The 15,870-nt window shown below is 44.2% G+C and overlaps 1 pseudogene across 1 annotated transcript; it reads left to right on the top strand.

The window, feature by feature from the left end:
- The first annotated feature begins 2,030 nt into the window (after window positions 1-2,030).
- Window positions 2,031-4,339, top strand: LOC309977915 (U3 small nucleolar RNA-associated protein 25 homolog; annotated as a pseudogene). The gene has a single exon. The product of its transcript is annotated as a U3 small nucleolar RNA-associated protein 25 homolog (transcript).
- The last annotated feature ends 11,531 nt before the right edge of the window (window positions 4,340-15,870 follow it).

Below are 15,870 nucleotides of genomic sequence, written 5' to 3'. Positions count from 1 at the left end.
CAGAGCCCCCTAATCAGCTGCTACTTTAACCCCATCCTGTCTGAGCGAAGAACAGACACCCTCAGGCGACCTACATGCAGACGTGGGACCAAATCCAAAGCCGAACCCCAGGAGCCGTGCAAAAAATAAGAGAAAGGGAAATTTCTCCCAGCAGCCTCAGGAGCAGTGGATTAAATCTTCACAATCAACTTGCATCTCTGGAATACCTGAATAGACAACGAATCATGCCAAAATTGAGGCAGTGGACTTTGGGAACAACTGTAGACTTGGAGTTTCCTTTCTGCATCTAATTTGTTTCTGGTTTTATGTTTATCTTAGTTTAGTATTTAGAGTTTATTATCATTGGTAGATATCTTTATTGATTTCGTTACTCTTCCTTTATATATATATTTTTTCCTTTTTCTCCTTTTGTGAGTGTGTATGTGTATCCTTTGTGTGATTTTGTTTGTATAGCTTTCCTTTTACCATTTGTCCTAGGGTCCTGTCTGTCCGGTTTTTTTTGCTTTTGGTTTTTTTTTAGTATAGTTTTAGGGCTTGATATCACTGGTGGAGTTGTTCTTTTGGTTCGGCTGCTCTCTTCTTTCTTTTTTCTTTTTTTAAAAATTTTTAATATTTTTTTATTTTAATAACTTTATTTTTTCTTTCTTTTCTCCTTCCTTCCTTCCTTTCTCTCTTTCTTTCTTTCTTTCCTTCTTTCTCTCTCTCTCTCTCTCTCTCTCTCTCTCTCTCTTCCTCCCTCCCACCCTCCTTCCCTGCCTCCCTCTCTCTCTCTCTCTCTCTCTCTCTCTCTTTCTTTCTTTCTTTCTTTCTTTCTCCCTTTAATTCTGAGCCGTGTGGCTGACAGGGTCTTGGTGCTCCAGCCAAGTGTCAGGCCTGTGCCTCTGAGGTGGGAAAGCCGACATCAGGACATTGGACCACCAGAGACCTCCCAGCTCCACGTAAAATCAAACAGTGAAAGCTCTCCCAGAGATCTCCAATTCAAAGCTAAGAGCCAGCTCCATTCAACAACCAGCCAGCTACAGTGCTGGACACCCTACAACTAGCAAGGCAGGAACACAACCCCACCCATTAGCAGAGAGGCTGCCTAAAATCATAATAAGGTCCCAGACACCGCAAAACACCACCGGACACGGTTCTGCCCACCAGAAAGACAAGATCCAGCCTCATCCACAAGAACACAGGCACCAGTCCCCCCCACCAGGAAGCCCGCACAACCCACTGAACCAAGCTTAGCCACTGGGGGAAGACAGCAAAAACAACAAGAACTACGAACCTGCAGCCTGCAAAAAGGAGACACCAAACACAGTAAGTTAAGCAAAATGAGAAGACAGAGAAACACACAGCAGATGAAGGAGCAAGGTAAAAACCCACCAGACCTAACGAATGAAGAGGAAATAGGCAGTCTACCTGAAAAAGAATTCAGAGTAATGATAGTAAAGATGATCCAAAATCTTGGAAATAGAATGGAGAAAATACAAGAAACGTTTAACAAGGACCTAGAAGAATTAAAGCGCAAAGAAACAATGATGAACAACACAATAAATGAAATACAAAATTCTCTAGAAGGAATCAATAGCAGAATAACTGAGGCAGAAGAACGGATAAGTGACCTGGAAGATAAAATAGTGGAAATAACTACCACAGAGCAGAATAAAGAAACAAGAATGAAAAGAATTGAGCTCCCAGCCCCGCCCACCCCGGCGGGTGAGCAGACAAGCCTCTCGGGCTGATGTTGAACTATCCTTGTGTCTCTGGAATAAACCCCACTTGATCATGACTTTTTTTTTTAACATCTTTATTGGGGTATGATTTCTTTACAATGGTGTGGATCATGACTTCTTTAGAACTACAAGCTCCTGAACTGCTTTCGTCCACTGATCTTCTTTCTAAGTTACAAGAGAAGACAGCTTTACCAAATCTTTTATTTCAAAACATTGAACTTCTGTTTTCCACCTTCCAAGGGTTTCCAGAAAGGAAGCAAAACCACAGACTTGTCAACTGTCAGAGAGTTTAGATACTTCAAGTTCTGAAAGTGAAGCAGAGAGTGAACCAGAACAAGTTTCTGGTTACAACAGACTACTTGCCACATTAAAGGATGTTTCCAAGGAAGATGAGGAGGAGGAAGAGGAAGAAGAAGACAGTGTTATAGATGAGACAGAAATGAATCTTGAAGATGGCGATAGTGACATCAGTGTGGAGGAAGAGACGGCAGTAGCGTCTACTGACATGCAGAAGAATGCGGCCTTACCTGCTGACCCTAAGGGAAAAGATGGGCACGGGCCACCTGGCACATCAGAGGAATCCCCAGAGGAGTTTACAGATGCAAAACATGAGTCACTCTTCAGCCTAGAAACCAACTTTCTCGAAGAGGAAAGAGAAGGCAACTGTTCTCTGAAAGCATTACAAGATCCATTTGCACAACATGTAAACAAAGAACTGAAAGAAAAAGAAATCCAGGCTGTTGCCACAAATCCCAAAACTACCCACCAGCTAAAATGGCCCAGCCTGGGCCAGCTTGTCTTTTCATCCAGGTTTCAACAGTTGGAAACCGGAAACCTTTAAACCCCCAAAGGACATTGACTTAAAGTCACTTCATCTCCAGAAGCCTCTGGAATCCACCTGGATCAAGACCAACAGCCAGTTCCTCTCTGGTCCCCCAAATTCAAGTAGCCCCTTCACACCCCTCCAGAAAGAGCTCTTCTTAATTATGAATTCTTACCAGGACCTGTTCTACCCAGAAAGGACTGCCCTGAAGAATGGGGAAGAGATCCGCCACGTGTACTGCCTACATGTGATAAATCACGTCCTCAAAGCCAATGCCCAGGTGCTTACCAACAACAGCAGGTGCCGAAGCCAGAAACTTGGGGTGGGTGATGATGATGACTTCAGGGACCAAGGGCTAACGAGGCCCAAGGTGCTGATAGTGGTGCCATTCCGGGAAGCTGCTTTGCGGGTGGTACAGCTCTTCATCAGTCTTCTTGAGGGCGACAGCAAGAAGAAAATAATTGTAGGCAACAAAAAGAGGTTTAATGGAGAGTATGGCTCAGATCCCGAGGAGAGACCACCCAACCTGAAGAGGCCTGAGGATTATGAAGCTGTATTTGTCGGCAACATCGATGACCACTTCAGGACTGGAGTGGCAATACTGCAGAGAAGCATCCGACTTTATGCCCCCTTCTATTCGTCAGACATCCTCATTGCCTCCCCTCTGGGCTTGAGGACCATCATTGGTGGAGAAGGAGAGAAGAAGAGAGATTTTGACTTTCTGTCTTCTATTGAGCTTCTCATCATTGATCAAGCTGACATTTACCTGATGCAGAACTGGGAGCATGTCTTGCATTTGATGAACCACATGGACCTACTGCCCTTGGACTCACATGGGGTGGACTTTTCTCGAGTGCGCATGTGGAGCCTCAATAATTGGTCCAAGTACTATCGTCAGACGCTGCTGTCTGGGGCCCTGCAGGATGCCCAGATCAACTCTGTGTTCATCAAATACTGCGTCCATGGGCAAGGCCAGGTGGCTGTGAGGAACGTCCCAATGACAGGCTGCATCAGTCATGTCCTGGTGCAGCTCCCACGTGTCTTCCAGAGGATGGAAGCTGAAAACCTAGCTTCAGTGATTGATGCCAGGTTTAACTTTTTCGTCAACAAGATTTTGCCTCAGTATCGTGATGCAGTCATGTCTCACACGCTTATCTATGTCCCCTCCTACTTGGACTTTGTGCGTCTCCGAAATTACTTCAAGAAGGAGGAACTGAACTTCACTCATATCTGCGAGTGTGCCCAGAAGTCTGGTGTCTCCAGGGCCAGACACTTCTTCCTTCAAGGAGAGAAGCAGTTCCTGCTCCTCACAGAGCGCTTCCATTTCTACAAAAGATACACAATAAAAGGCATCAGGAACCTGATTTTCTATGAACTGCCAACATATCCCCACTTCTACAGTGAAGTCTGTAACATGCTGCAAGCCACCACCAGAGGAGAGGAAGCTGCCTGGACCTGCACTGTCCTCTACTCCAAGTACGATGCCCAGAGGTTGGCTGCTGTGGTCGGGGTCGAGCGGGCTGCACAGATGCTGCAGTCCAAGAAGAACGTCCACCTCTTCATTACTGGAGAGAGATGAGAATTGGTTGGACAGGAAATGGTGTTTGGTGTGATATGTCATGCTTGGTTCTGTGTCACTTGGACCTGATTCTGATCACTTACACAAAGAAGGGCTGCAACAAGGAAGGAGCACCAGGCAGGTTCTTATCAGATACTTCTTTCTTTTCAGATCATATATACCTGAAAAGTTCAGTGTAAACCAGATTTTGGTAAAACCCATCTTTCAGAGGTCAGGGGAGAGCTCATGGGACTCTGAGAAGTTGATAGAAGGAATCTTCTACTTGTGAATTTTTTTGGACGCCATAAATTCTTTTGTTGTGACTTCACCTCTAATTTATTACACTTGGTAAATTCTTAAAGAAAAAAAAGAACGAAAAGAATTGACTCAATCTACACTACCAACTCTGCAGGGGTAGTGTGAAAGCAGCATAGACAATATGTAAACAAATGAGTGTGGCTGTGTTTCAATAAAACTTTATTTATAAAAACTGGTGGTGGGCCAGATTTGGCCTATGGGTTCTAGTTTGCTGATCCCTGATATAAAGAACTCTTAAAAATTGAGAAACATGGGCCTAAAAACCTCATTTTAAAAATGTGGGAGCAACCTAAATGTCCATTGACAGATGAATGGATAAAGAAGATGTGGTACATATATACAATGGAATACTACTCAGCCATCAAAAAGAATGAGATAATGCCATTTTCAGCAACAGGGATGCAACTAGAGATTATCATACTAAGTGCAGTAAGTCAGAAAGAGAAAGACAAACACCATATGATATCACTTATATATGAAATCTAAAACATGACACAAATGCATCTACGAAAGAGAAACAGACTCACAGATGTAGAAAACAGACTAGTGGTTTCCAAGGGGGATGGAGGGTGGGGGAGGGATGGAGTGGGACGCTGGGGTTAGCATATGCAAGCTATTATATATGGAATGGATAAACAAGGGAAAAAATATTTTAAAAGAATATGTATAACTGAATCACTGCTGTACAGCAGAAATTAACACAACGTTGTGAATCAACTATACTTTAATAAAAAACAAATTTAAAAAATGGGAAGACATGAACAGGTAATTCACAAAAAGAAAAAGAGACGTACGATGGCCACCAAATATATTTTTAAAGCTCAAACTTACTTACAATTAGCAAAATGCACATTAAAATAACACCAAGATGCCATGTCTCATCTATCAGACTGGTAAAAATTAAAAGTGTGACAATATGTTATGTTGGTGAGGCTGTGGGGAAAAAAGCACTCTAGTATATTTCTGTTGGGAACACAAACTGCTTCAATCCTTCTGGCGAGGAATTGGGTAATATCTAACTAGACTACATTTGTTCTTACCTCTTGAGTCAGCAATCCTACATCTAGAAATCCACCTTAAAGATCTCCAACAAAAGGAAGACTATGAATGGATATGGAATGATTTCATACTGTTAAGTGAAGAAAGTGAAGCTTTAAAGAGTGTCTAGAAAGAAGGGGATATAAGAAGACATACATGTCCTTGCAAAAGAAATACAGGAGGATACACTTGAAACTAAAGAGCTCACTTACCTACAGGGGATAGGTGGGAAAGGGACAGGATAGCAGGGACAAGGAGATAAGTGACGCTTCTCTGAATATACCTTTTTGTGTAGCTTTGATTCATGAAACCATACTGTTTCACATCCTCCAAAAAATTAAAATTAACTACAATGTGGGGTGAACCCTAAATGACATATAAGCTAACAAATGAACATACCTATATTAAAAATGAATAGTATAATGGCACTGAAGAGGATGGGAAAGGAAAGAAATTAGCCTAAGTATTTCAGTTATCAGTAGAGGGCATAGAAAGACACTGGAGGAGGAAGTGACTTCTCTTCCTAGCTCTGGTGTGCTGCTCTCACCAAGTTCCTGCAGCACCCATGGCTTCTGCAGTGCATCCCTAGGTGGACAGTAGCACCCAGCGGCCATAAGCATGTGGCACATCCCATAAACGTCTTCCCCCGTCATCCCAGAGGGCAGACTTCCATCAAGCCCTGCCAACCAGCTCAGCAAACTTCTCTGCCATCCAATGGGTCTTGGTCGTGCCCTTTCCAATTAGATCAAATTCTAAGCCGGGGTGGAGAGATGGGGAGTGGCCTCTTTCTCAGGTGCTTTATCTCAGCACTAGGGATAAAGGCTACTCCCTATATTTGCTATTCTTTGCAGTGCTCTTTACCTCTTAGTAGCCAATCTCCCATTCCTCCAATTCCCTGTTATAGTTAATTACTTATATTAAACATGCTCTCTTCAAACTCCTGTGTGATTTCTGTCTCTTGATTGGGCTCTAAGAATATACTAGGTAACACTGGAGTGTTCTGCCTAGTCAGTGAGCACATTTAGTGCCCAGATCCTGTTTCTCAATACCATTCTCCAATAAAAGGAGTTAGGGCTTCTTGGAGAAGTGCTTGAGTCCAGGGCTGGAGCAGGGAAACTACAAGATGAACCTGAAACATCTTGTGGTGCCAAAAAGTAAGCACGTACTCAAAAAAGGCAGGGCATGTCAAAAAGATACAGAAGCCAACCCAGAGGAGCTCCTAATGGCCAAAGCTAGAGATCTGAGCAACAAAACATAAACAATAGTATTGGATTATAACCCATGAAATAAAAATGAATATCCATAAGTCCATACTGATATAAATACATGATTGAATAAATTAATAAATGGGAGAGATGAGACAGATAACTTGGAGAATTTCAAATAATGTGTGTAGATATTTCCCCATCCAGGAGGTAGTGGTTAACATCCTCTCCCCATCCCTGGGTGTGCTTAGTGACTTGCTTCCTAAGAGTGGAGTATAGAAAGGGGGTGGGGAGTAACTTTATAGTGGAGAAAGCTGGCAAACCTCTGCCAAGGGAGTGATCAAGGTTAACATTATTGGGGATAAGTCAGGTTGATAGCATGTACCCCTGATATGAAGTGATGAGAATGGTACTTCACTTCTGTGGTATTCTTCCCAAAATCTCAAACCCTAGTCTGGTAATGAGAAAAATGTCAGATAAGACCAACTGAAGAATGTTCTATCAATCACTTGACCAGTACTCCTAGAAACTGTCAAGGTCATCACAACAAGGAAAGTTTGAGAAACTCACAGTCTAGGGGAAGCCAAAGAGACATGATGAATAAATGTAATGTGGTGTCCTGGATGAGATCCTGCAACAGAAAAAAAAAGCATTAGTTTAAAACCAAAGAAATGCAAATAAAGTGTGTAGTTTAGTTAACAGTAATGTACCAATGTTGGTTCCTTAGTTGTGACAAACATACCATAGCAATGTAGGATGTTAACGATAGAGAAAACTATCTTTGAGACTTTTCTATAAATCGAAAGCTATTGTAGATTTTTTAAAGTTTATTTAAACAATAAAAAAAAGGACACAGGAGCCAACGTGAAGGAGCTCCCAATGGCCACAGCTGGGACAATGTGAGCAACACAATAAATAATGCTAGTTCAGTAGCTCCCCCCTTATCCATGGGGGATATGTTCCAAGATCCCCAATGGATGCCTGAAACCACATATTGTACCAAACCTCATACATACTATTTTTCCCTATACACATACATACCTATGATAAAGTTTAATTTATAAGTTAGGCACAGTAGAGAATAGCCAAACTGCCAGCATCACTACTCCTGCACTTTGAGGCCATTATTAAGTAAAATAGTGGTTACTTGAACACAATCACTGCTATATTGCAACAAACGGGTGGGATACACTGGATGAAGGGATGATTCACAGCCCCAGGCAGGATGAAGCAGGATGGCGGGAGATTTAATCACACCACTCAGAATGGCACACAATTTTAAAACTTATAAATTGTTGGTTTCTGGAATTTTCCATTTAATATTTTTGGACCACATTTGACCATGGGTAACTGAAACTGTGGAAAACTAAACTGCAGATAAGGAGGGGCTACTGTATTGGAGGATAACCCAGAGAATAAAATAAATATCCATGAGTCCATACTGATATAAATTAAAAAGTGAATAAAAAGACAATAAATAAGTGAGAGGGGAGGGACAGCTCTTTCTTAGAGAATAATCCCAATTAATAAATGTAGAAGGAATGAAGGAAATACAAAACCACTATTGGGCAAACACCACGGTAATAATTGTTGTAGGCAAGATCCACTGATAAATGCTAAAATTAGTGGGCAAAAGATTGAATAGAAACAGAATATTCGCATAGTCTCAAAGTATCTTCCCCAAGGTATTTATTAAGTACAATGCGAAAAATAGAAACTTTACAATGGAGAAACCAGCAGATATTACCTTAACCAAATGATCAAGTTTAACATCGACATCACGTACCTCCTCAAGAAGTGCACTGAGGACATTTCTGTGGCATTCTTGCTAAAATGCAAAACCACAATCTAATCATGAGAAAATAACAGACACACCTAAGTTGAGAGACATTCTACAAAATACCTGAACTGTACTTTTCAAAAGTGTCAAGGTCATTAAAGACAAGGATAGACGGAGGAACAGTCAAAGGTTGGAGAAGATCTTGAAACAAAAAGAACACTAGTGGGAAAAATGGTGAAATTTGAATTAGGTCTATAGCTTATTTAACAGTATTGTGCTGGGGGAAAGCAGCTCTGGTGGGGATCAACTGAGCATGTGCACAGAGCCAGTGAGGACTGAAGGGCCTGTGCGGGACATCAGGGGGTAGCGTCTCCCTGACTGGGGCCGGTGGTCACCCTGACCCAGACCTCGCTCGCAGACACCCTGCAGGGAGCTGCCTCCCCCTCCTCTAGGCTGTGGGGCTGACCCTCCCATCTCACCTTTCTTCCATCGGCTGCACCACATTTTCCACTGAAACAGGAAGGGCTCTGGATGTGGGACACCAGCCACGTGGTGCTCATGCAGCAGGAAGATGGTGACCTGTCTCAGGGACGCCAAGTCTGGAACTTGCCTCTGCCCTGAGGCCCTGGTGATCAATATCAGGTACCTCATTTAATTTTCACTGCAACCTTGTCAGCTACCTGACAATGATCATCATTTGGACCATTTGACAGTAGAAGCAGCGGAAGCACAGTGAGGTGAAGTCGGTTGCCCAAGGTCACACTGCTAGCAAGTAGAAGGACCAGGAAATACTTAAGCCAAGTTCAGCTGACTCCAAAGTGCCCATACTCAGTCACTCTGCGATTCTTTTTTTTTTTTTTTTTTTTTTTTTGGCCGTGCCACGCGGCATGTGGGATCTTCCCCAACCAGGGATCAAACCCATGCCCCCTACATTGGGAGCGCGGAGTCTTAACCACTGGACCACCAGGGAAGTCCCTGTCACTCTGCGATTCTGAACCCCATGCAGGGTTGGCTCCCAATAAACAATATTCCTATTTTCCATTGTCTTCAAAGTGCTCAGGCTGAGGGGAGACAACATCTTGTGTGCATAAACTGAGCTTCTGCATGTTTCAGTGCACATCCAGGGCAACCTACCTGGTCCTCCCTCTTCTGACAGAGATGAAAACTCAAACTCACCCTCCCCACCCACTTCTTAGACACTGAAAACCAGGTGTGCACCAGGTCCTCCAGTGATTGACGAACTCAGGAAAGTTGATCTCTGGCCACGTGAGGTCCCAAATCCCTGGGACCATGCCCCTGATTCCTCTGGCTGCCCATCATTTACTGACCAGCAGAAGCCACCTATGGTTGGACTACAGGGACTGCCAGAGGATACTTCAAAGTCCCCCGGTCACTGGCATGGCCCATGCTCCTCATATCATTAATCCATGATGACCACAGGAACCTTGAATAATAATGCCCAACACGGGCACACCAGTGCCACACCCCCAGCAGGCTTCCAATCATCCGTCTTCCCAGACTGCCAGTTACTGACCCGCATAGTTTCCAAAACTGACTTATGGAGCAGCTAAACACTGACCATTCCTGAAAGATGTTATGGCTTTCATTCCAGAAGTCCCTCACAAAGCCACTGACCCTCCAGTCCCTAATTGCCTGGCTCTACATCCCCATAAACTTAGTGGCCTAACAAAACACACATTTATTATCTCATAGTTTATATGAGTCTGGAATCTGGGCACAGCTTAGCTTGGTCCTCTGTTTTAGGGTCTCTCATGAGGCTGCATTCAAGGTCTCAGCTAGGCTTGGGGCCTCATCTGATGGCTCAACTGGGGAAGGATCCGCTTCTAAGTTCACTTATATGGTTGTTTACAGGATTCAGTTCATGTGGGCTGTTGGACTGAGAGCCTCAGTTTCATACCGACTGTTGGTGAAAGGCCACCCTCAGTTCCCTGCTATACGGGCCTCCCCAACATGGCAAGTTGGTTCACTAAATCCAACAAGGGGGACAGCCTGTTAGCAAGACAGAAGCTACAATCTCTTGTAATCTAATCACGAAGGTGGCATCTCCTCAGTGTTAAAGGTATGCTATTGATTAGAAGCAAGTTACTCAAATGGAGGGAATTACACAAGGCCGTGAATACCAGGAGGCAAGGATCATTGGGAGCCATTTTAGAAGCTGCTTCCCATAGACCATGGAGAAATAAACAGCTTCAGACATTAAATAATATGAACCCTATTCTACCAATTTACTCTATTTGAGGAAAACACTACAGGAAGTATTCTAAATAAATGAATACTAAATCAGAAGATAGATCTCAAAATAACAGAGCAAGACAATGGTTAGCAATGACTGTTGTGGTAAAATACACACCCTCAAGCACACATTCATATAGCTATAGTTAAATTATGACAAATAAAGTGACTGGGGACTTTGAATAAAAATGTTAAGTAAGCTTTCTTGAAGCAGAATTGACTTAACCTAAGAAAAATACAGTCTTCATAAAAGCAGTTTAAATGTTTCTAGAAAAATCCGGAAATAATACTGTTCACCTTGCTGAGGCAAATATGGAGGATAGAGTATCTTTCTCTACCAAGAAAGGTTAATTATATTCTGATCAAATAATAGAAAAAACATAAATCATGCCTGTTAGAGAGGACCAAATATATAACTGGACAATTAGTAAACATAAAAATTACCAAACTAATGAGGTATGGGGGGGGACAAAACTGAACAGAAATGTCATAAAGGTGTTAGGAAGAAGAAGAGAATGAAAGTTATATTTAGGAAGTAGTAAAACTGATAATAAGGATAATATAATACAAAAAAATAAGGTTATCATCATTATACAAATTTAAATGGACTGAATCTCAAGACACAAATGTGGGATTAGAGCAAAAAATACTCTCATATGCAGTTAAAAGAAGTATATCTTAAACAAAGAGACAAATGCAAAATAAAGGTTTAGCCAAAGACACACCAGATTAGTGGCAGCAAAATAAAAGCAGCAGTGATGATGTACTTACCAAAGTAAATTCAAGGTCAAAAGGACTCAACAAGCAAAACAAAGAAAACACATAGTGGCATTGTGAAAAATGGCCAAAGATACATACTTTAGGATCCCCCCACCCACCTGCCAAAAACAGAACTATAAGGAGAAATTTGTTTTAAAATATAACATTTATTCTATCTTTTGATAATATAACAGATGGAGTAGACAAAAAGACAAAAAATCAGAGTAAAGAAATGTTAATCCTCAAACTAGATTGAAAAGTCCTAATGAGTAATCTGTACCTAACCGAGAATATAGTTTCTTCTCTTATATCCATGAAAGTTTTACAAAATTCAATTGAGTAATCTGGCCCACAGAGAAAATCTTGAGTAATGTTTACAAGTTCAGATTCAACAGGCTACATTCTCTGATCACAGTAAAACCATAATTACAAAGAAAGAAAGAAAAGATAACCAAACTACTTTAACCAGTTAGAAACTAAGAAACGTTCCTCAATAGCTAGGATCAAAGTGAGAAATCACTTCTGAAGTTGCACCTTTCACACCAGAGTTTATGAGACACAGCTACATTTAGAAAAAAGTGTAGAGTCTCAAATCCTTTACTATTAAAAAAAAGACTGGGAAACCAAAAAATAACCGTTAGGAATTTGACTCAAGAAGGTAGAAAAAGAACAAAATGAAGCAAACACATAGAAAAATGAAACACAAAACAAAAAAATCAAGGTGGCAGTTAATAAAAGCTTAAGTACATAAAGCTTAAGTATATAGTAAAAGCTTAAGTACATAAATATAAATTTAGGGAGTATAAATAAAACAAAAAGGTAAGCCTTTCTAATAATTGACTATATGGCTCAGCTCCTGGAAAATCTGATGAAGTTTAAAAGAAAAAAATACAATACTAGTAATAAAAAAGGAGATATTGCACCAGATACGTAGTGCATTAGAGAACTAATATACTAGTTATCGTGGAATATGAGATATAAGTCTAGAGCAACATACTTAAACATTTAGGTGAAATATGTGAGTCCCCGGGTAAAAATGTAACAGTGAAAATTAATGAAAATATCCCTAAGGGGCCCGTGAATATAAAAAGAATAGGAAGAGTAGTTCAAGTCCATCATTTGAGACATACCAGTACCCACAGGCAGCACTGCTTGACACACCTCTACTGGCACAGGAGGCCTGGCTGGGGCTGGCAAAGGCAGATGTGGCAGAGGTCCCAGCCCTCTTCCGGCAACCCTATAGGCTTGAAATGGGCAGAGCCAGCTGGAAAGGGCAGACCCAGGGCAGGGTAGTGGGAGGAGGAGGACAGGACAGGATGGGCAGGTTTGTGGGGGAGACAGATAGACCAGGACTGGACTGGCAGGGGCCAAGGCTGACAGAAAAGGCCGGGACCTCGTGGTATGGTAAAGGGTGGAACAAGGTGAGTGGGGGCAGGGACATAATTGCTATGACACCCTGAACTCTCCTCAGTGTCCCAAAGTGGAATCACCAAGGAGGACTATCCCACACTCACCTATTCCCTCCATTGCAACGTTTCCCCAGCACCTCTGGCCTGGGGAATATTAACAATTATACAGAAGTTGGTCAAGGGACACTGATCAGGTGCCAACTACATATTTGATGGACTGGGATGGGGGACTTAGGAGAACAAGAGTCACTGGCATTCCCTTCATAAGATCACATCTCCGTTGACAGAAGAGGATGCACCGAGCACAGTGGGCATCACAGGCACCCCCAAATGTGCACTGTAGCCCACCCCCCAAGTAAAGCTGCACTGTCACCCACCACCACTGGAGGTTCGGAATTGGGTTTGTGGCCAGAGAGAACGGCTTAGGGGCCACCAGAGGATATTAAAATCTCTTGTTCTAAAGTTTTTAAACAAAACTCTGGATGGTGGGAGATGAGGGCAGGGCAGATCTCCTGGCCCAGATTCAGGAAAGAAAGAGATGGAGGATACAGGAACGGACAGAAAGAGGGGGATTTTGAGGACCACCCCACCTCAAGGAGGCGTAGACCGAGACAGGAGACTAAATGGGGAACAGAGAAGCGCAGAGAAACTCTGAGATGCCCTGAGAAAGATGTTAGAGGAACAGGTGTGTGAGGAATTCGTAGAGTGTCTCCCTTGCACAGGGTGTTGAGTACAGGACCTCAGCTGAGCAGAGCTCAGCTGTCTACTCTGGAGCGTAGGTCAGTGGTGAGCGGGTCATGCTGGGTTGTCTGATGAAGCATCAGGGCCAGCAGCCCTGCCCGATTCTTCATGGCTGTGCGCACCTTGTGCTCCTGCTCAACCAGCTCTTCCAGCTTGAGCAACTGTGGGGGGCAAGCATGAGAAGGGCCTTCTAGGATTCCATCCCGCTTCTCAGCCCCTAAGGGGCGTACCATGTAACGTACCATGTAACGTACCATGCACACGCGCTCTAGGTCCACCTCGGCACGTCTCAGCTTCTCCCAGCAGTAGTGGTGATTGCACAAGCGTTTGGGGAGGCAACAGAAATTACCGGTGGGCTCAAAGACGTTTTTCACCAGTGGGCAACCGCACACTTCTTCATCCGGTACCTGTGGGGAAGAATGAAAGATGATGAGGTACGTGAAGGGTGGCAAATGGAGGGTGATCAGGCAGGCAGGATGCAAGGAAGAGGGGAATAGAGGGCAGGCAGGCAGGAAGGAGAGCAATGGGGAGTGGTGACCTAGCGGGGGGAAGAGAGGAATTCAGTGATTAGGTAAAGAAGAGGGGGCCAAAGGGGGATGATCAATCATGGAGAATGGAGGAAGAAGTTAAGCAGGGATGTAGGAATGGAGGTGATCAGGCAGGAAGGACGGAAGAACAGAAAGAGATCAAACAGGAAGGAGAGGAAGGATGGAGGGGGGGTCTGACAGGGAGAAGTAGATGAATGAGGGTTGGTAAAGCATGGGGGAGGTGAGGAATAAGGCTGGGAGGGTGAAAGGGATGGGGGCTGATCAAACAGGGAAGAAGAAGGGATTTAGGACATGACAAGCAGTGAGAAGGCGATTGGGGAAGTGAGGCAGGGAGAGTAAGAATGGAAGGAAGTCAGCAAGTGAGAAGAGAGGAATTGAGGGTAACCATGCAGGGAGGGAGGGGGGATTGTGGGGTGGTCAGGCAGGGGCTAGGAAAAGAAGGGAGATGAGCAAGCAAGGAGAAGGGAAGAATGGGGAATGGTTATGCAGTGAGGAGCAGAGGAACGGAGGCTGGTCAGGCAGAGGGAGAGAGAAATGTTGGGGTGCGGGGTCAGGCAAGGAGATTATGAATAAATAAACAGGCAGGGAGAAAAGTAAAACTAGAAAGTGATTGGGCAGTGAGGGGGGGTGTAGGGGAGGTCAGGAAAGGAGGAGGGGATACATAGGGATTGGTCAGGAGGCATGAAGGCAGTCGGGCAGAAGGAAGAAGGAATAGGAGGCAATCAAGCACTGGAGGACGAGAGCAAGGTGGTCAGGTAGGGAGAAGGGGAGGAATGGAGGGCGATGAGGTAGAGAAAGAAAAGTCTCACCTTGGGGTCCTTCGAGTGCTCAGGGCATAACACCTGGAGTCGCTTACAGTACCTCTTACTCCGTGGGTCGTAAACATCACAGAAGAGCCTTGTGGCTCTGGGGAGAGGTGAAAGTGAGGTGCTAAGGGTCAGGAGGAGGCTGGTCCCACCCTGAACCCTGCCCACACTTTGTCCCCAACCCCACCTATACCCTGCCGCTAATCTGCCCGCCTCTGTCTCTGAGCCTACCCACATCCTGCCCTTGATCTTGCCCACCCTGCTCCTGACCTTGTCCACATCGTGCCTTTGACCCTGAGCAGCACTCACACTCACCCCTCAATGCGAGTGGGGTACATGGACGTGAAGGGCGATTTGCGCTCATACTGGGGAAAAAAGAGTACAAATGGGAGGAACTATAGACACACACTGCGTAACCTCCCATGAAAAAGCCCCAAACAACACATTTGCTCCCTGTGGACCCTACGCTCCTGTCTGCTCAGCCGATGTCCCCCCCTCACCAGTGGCTGATGCCCAAATCTTGGCCCCTTTACTTAGGATGGAAGAAAAGCACAAATGGGTAGAGCCATGGATGTGTGTTGTATTCTCTTCTACAACAAATACCCGGCACCAAACCTGCCCCCCTCCTCATGGACCCCACCCAGCCCAAAACACCCTTGCCCCATCTTCCCCCAGCCAATGCTCCAACCTTGGCGAAGCAGCGCTCCATGTGGCGCAGGGCAGCCTGCGTATTGATGGGTTGCCCGCAGGAGACACAGAAGATCTGCAGGTTGACGCTGTTCCTGCCATGCTTGTCACTCTGCATAGGACAGTAGAAGGGCCAGTAAAGCAGTGCAGGGTGGGGACGGCAGGGCAAGATATCAGGCACCTTTCTGCTCCACCCCACCCATTCCCACTCACCTCTTCATCTT

This window comes from Leucopleurus acutus, assembly GCF_964270905.1.
Source record: "Leucopleurus acutus genome assembly, chromosome: X".
Lineage (NCBI taxonomy): Eukaryota > Metazoa > Chordata > Mammalia > Artiodactyla > Delphinidae > Leucopleurus > Leucopleurus acutus.
The sequence above is the reverse complement of the archived record's forward strand: the minus strand, read 5'-3'. Positions and strand labels throughout refer to the sequence as shown.